This window comes from Centroberyx affinis, unplaced genomic scaffold (genome assembly GCF_046629955.1).
Source record: "Centroberyx affinis isolate AG114_WGS23_722 - 3 ecotype Tasmania unplaced genomic scaffold, CSIRO-AGI_Caff_v1 ptg006738l_1, whole genome shotgun sequence".
Classification (NCBI taxonomy): Eukaryota; Metazoa; Chordata; class Actinopteri; order Beryciformes; family Berycidae; genus Centroberyx; species Centroberyx affinis.
Genome location: NW_027283419.1, coordinates 1 through 5,000, shown reverse-complemented (window position 1 = coordinate 5,000; position 5,000 = coordinate 1).

Genomic DNA, 5,000 nt, shown 5'->3' with positions numbered 1-5,000 from the left:
ATAGAAATGTGAAAAGGAGTCATGGAGGAACGCAGGTAGGCAGGAACGGTCCCTTAATAACTCATTAATAACCTGTAAACCGGCACAAAAGGCTGTATTTTCTTGTAATCTTTCAGTGTATTTTTGATTAGACTTCTTGACTACACAGGCACTGGTTTGAATCCCCCCCCCCCCCCCCCCCCCCCCACAGTGCAGGAGCCTGTGAGCAAGGCACTGAACCCTGTTGGTCTTGGTCAGCAGGCTTCAGGTTATCTCTTCTTCTCTGTTGTTATTAAACCTTCACTACACTTCCTCTGTTTGCTATAAACACACAGAGCCACAGTGACACCAGAGAACATGGGAGCACACACACACACACACACACACACACACACACACACACACACACAGAGAGAGAGAGAGAGAGAGAGAGAGAGAGAGAGAGAGAGAGAAGGGATGCAGATCTAGACAAAACAGTGCTACACTCTTAAAAAGGATTAGACATTTTGACACATCTGTGGAACAACACACAACAGATGTGTGTTGTCCCAGAGAAGACACACCGATGTGTCAACATGTGAGTGCACACTGTTTTATAGGTAATAATAATAATAATAATAATAATAATAATAATAATAACTTAGATTTATATAGTGCCTTTGAAGAAACCCAAGGACGCTTTATACAGTGAAGCAGACAAAACAGATAAAATAAGAACAAAAAATAATAATAACAATAATTGCCGGGGATGAGAGAGGTTAACAGGTGGGTTTTCAGGATTTAAGGTGCTTTTTAAACATTTTTAACATGTGTATGCTATGCATGAGCCAATAAATAATAAAGGCTTTTTACTGTTTGTATGGGAAGAGCGCCTTGGATACATTATTTCTGCTGAAACAGAAACTTAACCAGTGTTTGGACAAAACATGTAAAACCTGCAGTAAACTCTGGATCCAGTGGAAGATCCAGATCCAAGACTACAGACACTGTACTGATGATGGTCCGTAATGTTAGCTAACGTTAGCAGTCAGCTATGTTATATTTATCTCTTAATCTACATGTAATTGTGTCAGTTGTAGCTGACAGTTGGTTTTAACAGTAGTAGTTTTTACTCTAGTCACCTAATGTTAGCATCAGCTAGCTAACAGTTTTACAGTCAAACTCCACAAAGGATACGAGGCTTGTTGTTAGCATGTTAGTAATACTAGAGATAAAGGCTGTTAGGTGGTCAGCAGTTATATAATGTTAAACATAAACATGAACCACAGATTTGCTCCAAAAACACCTGGTCATCTTAGAATAAAGCATCATATCTTTCAAATAAGGAATATGTATTTGTGTTGTGTGTGAGACTCCAGCAGACCTGCAGTCCAAACCCACATTAGATTAGATTGTGATAAACTTCAGTGACTCCCACTGGTCAGCTGTGTTGTTACAGCAAAGACAAAACTGGATATAAATAAGAACAGAGCAAGCAAGTCCAAGTAACAACTCCAGAACATGCTGAGTGAGATACACTGCATGTGCAAAATATTAACATCTTCCTCATATTGAGCTGCAGCTGCAGCTTGTTGACATCTGAAGTGTCTTCTGCTCACCTGCTTCTCTTCATCTGCATCTCCCCGTGTGACTGATATATATATTTAATAAGAGAAATAAATGAGGGAGAATGGCTTTCACCTGGATTCACCTCATCAGTGGACTGAAAGAGGAAAAGAGGAAGAGTTCCTAATATTTTGAACATTCAGTGTATGTGCATGAAAAGTATGAAAATACACAAATTACAGCATATTTGTAGTGTGTGCAAATATGATACTGAGATGAAGAAAAATGAATGAAAAATATCTGATGTTTGTGCAGGTTGGTGAGGGAGAGAGAGAGAGAGAGAGAGAGAGAGAGAGAGGATGTAGAGCAGAGAGAGGGAGGATTAACAGCCATCTGATGCCAGTGTGTGTGTGTGTGTGTGTGTGTGTGTGTTCACAGGGAGGGGAGGGTGCTGAAGCAGCACTTTCTAACACAGCAAGATGTGAGAACCGAAGACACACACACACACACACGTATACACACACACACACACACACACACACACACACACACACACACTCGGCCCTAATCTCAGCATGAGACGGACAGGCCAGTCTCACCTACATCTGCTGTTTCATAAGAGCTGGATAACTGGGCCTGGGTCAGCCTCTGAAAGACAGGGACAGCAGGGGGAGCGGGGGGAGCGGGGCTAACAAGGCGATCAATGATCAATGATCATATTGAGTCTTAAAACAACTTCTTTCTCTTCAAATGAGTGATAAATTCACAGCCAGCATGTGACGGATGGTGAAGTGCAGCAGTCCAGCTGTGCAGGTCCAACCTGCACAGTATATTCACAATATGATGTTCTGTCACGGTCAAATATCATATTTAAACAGCTTTGGAAACTGTTTTGAAACGATATCAGAAAGATACTCAAGATCAAAGTAATCCAGCGCACACCAGGATTGTTCAAATCGACTTTTTAGTTTCATTCATATAAAATATTGGGGCGAACAACGTGTTTCACATCGTGGCTTCCTCAGGTTCGCTTTAAAGCAACAATGCGAAACACGTTTGCCCCAATATTTTATCCTACTATAAAATGAGGAAAACTGTCCTTCTGTCTGTCTGTCCGTCTGCATCCATTTTGCTCCTCAATGGGTCGGCCAATCAATCTGAAACTGCACATGGGCATTGAGCATTGGCATAGGCAGGGACTGATGAAGCTGATTTTTCCATAATCCCAAATTTATGCTGTTTATGCACATTTTTGGCAAGTCTGCGCAGAGTTGTGGCACATGCATCCCTGGGTATGGACTATGAATTAAATCAATTTGAACAATCCTGGTGTGCGCTGGATTACTTTGATCTTGAATGTCGTATTGTTCCTGCCCTAGCTGCACCCTGAAACCGGAGAGAGATCATTCCACCTGTTTCAGGAACATTAAAGAAATCAAGTGTCAGTGTCTTGAAACAGGGCAGATCACTGACCTGGGATCAGATAAAGACGCTTCAGTAATGATTCCAGACAATTCTCAAAACAGTATTGGAAGCATAGGAAGCAAGTGGAATTATTTCATCCCAACATATTTTTTCACTTGTTTTCATTAAAATAAAACTGTAAGACTCAACACTGTAGATTAAATGACTTGTTAAAATGGCGTCACTGCAAAAAAAATGACGATCTTGAGAAGTGATTTCATGTCGTATGCAGACTGACCCAGCTGATTTCAGGATAGTTTTAGTTTTTATGTCACTGCGATGGAAGAATTTTATTGATTTCTAAGAAATTTCATTTGATTCATGTTCATTTGATTCAAATACAAGATTTCAGTTTTTGAGATTATATTTGGGGCATTTTGGGGCTTTTCTGACAGTTGACAGTGAAGACAGACAGGGAGACGACACCCGGACACCAGGTGCCAAACACAGTTTCACTTTTACATTCTTGAAGCAGGTCACATTGTGGAAAAAAAGAGTCTAATTTACTGAATCATTGATCTGATTAGACAACAGAGAATAAACCAACAGTGACGTCGGGCGACTCTCCGCTCTGAGTTCAACTTTTTCTACCGGAGGCGTTCAGGCGCTCCTCCAAACACACAGCAGCTTCACACTGAAAACAACAAGAACTGTCTGCTGCTAACCTGTTAGGCTTCATTCAGCTGGAACTGCTGTTGTAATAACAGAACCGCAGCTCAGTTTCTGGAGCGTTTCTGTTTCTGGAGTGTTCCTGCAGTGTTCCTGCAGTGTTCCTGCAGTGTTTCTGGAGTGTTCCTGCAGTGTTCCTGCAGTGTTCCTGCAGTGTTCCTGCAGTGTTCCTGCAGTGTTCCTGCAGTGTTTCTGGAGTGTTCCTGCAGTGTTCCTGCAGTGTTCCTGCAGTGTTTCTGGAGTGTTCCTGCAGTGTTTCTGGAGTGTTCCTGCAGTGTTCCTGCAGTGTTCCTGCAGTGTTCCTGCAGTGTTTCTGGAGTGTTTCTGGAGTGTTCCTGCAGTGTTCCTGCAGTGTTCCTGGAGTGTTCCTGCAGTGTTTCTGGAGTGTTTCTGGAGTGTTTCTGGAGTGTTTCTGCAGTGTTTCTGGAGTGTTTCTGCAGTGTTTCTGGAGTGTTTCTGGAGTGTTCCTGGAGTGTTCCTGGAGTGTTTCTGGAGTGTTCCTGGAGTGTTTCTGCAGTGTTTCTGGAGTGTTCCTGCAGTGTTCCTGCAGTGTTCCTGCAGTGTTCCTGGAGTGTTTCTGCAGTGTTTCTGGAGTGTTTCTGCAGTGTTTCTGGAGTGTTCCTGCAGTGTTCCTGCAGTGTTCCTGCAGTGTTCCTGGAGTGTTTCTGCAGTGTTCCTGCAGTGTTTCTGCAGTGTTTCTGGAGTGTTTCTGCAGTGTTCCTGCAGTGTTTCTGGAGTGTTCCTGCAGTGTTCCTGGAGTGTTTCTGCAGTGTTTCTGGAGTGTTTCTGCAGTGTTTCTGGAGTGTTCCTGGAGTGTTTCTGGAGTGTTCCTGGAGTGTTTCTGCAGTGTTCCTGGAGTGTTCCTGGAGTGTTTCTGGAGTGTTTCTGCAGTGTTCCTGGAGTGTTCCTGGAGTGTTTCTGGAGTGTTCCTGCAGTGTTTCTGCAGTGTTTCTGGAGTGTTTCTGGAGTGTTTCTGCAGTGTTTCTGGAGTGTTTCTGCAGTGTTTCTGGAGTGTTCCTGCAGTGTTTCTGGAGTGTTTCTGGAGTGTTCCTGGAGTGTTTCTGCAGTGTTTCTGCAGTGTTCCTGGAGTGTTCCTGGAGTGTTTCTGGAGTGTTCCTGGAGTGTTTCTGGAGTGTTCCTGCAGTGTTCCTGCAGTGTTCCTGCAGTGTTCCTGCAGTGTTTCTGCAGTGTTTCTGCAGCGCCTGCAGCTCTGTGGTGATGATCAGTGTTCAGATATAACAGAGATAACCTGACCCACTGGCCCACTGTAATCCTGCACACACCGAATCAGCACACACACACACCTACACAGGCACACTGCTGACCACAACAATGCATCAACA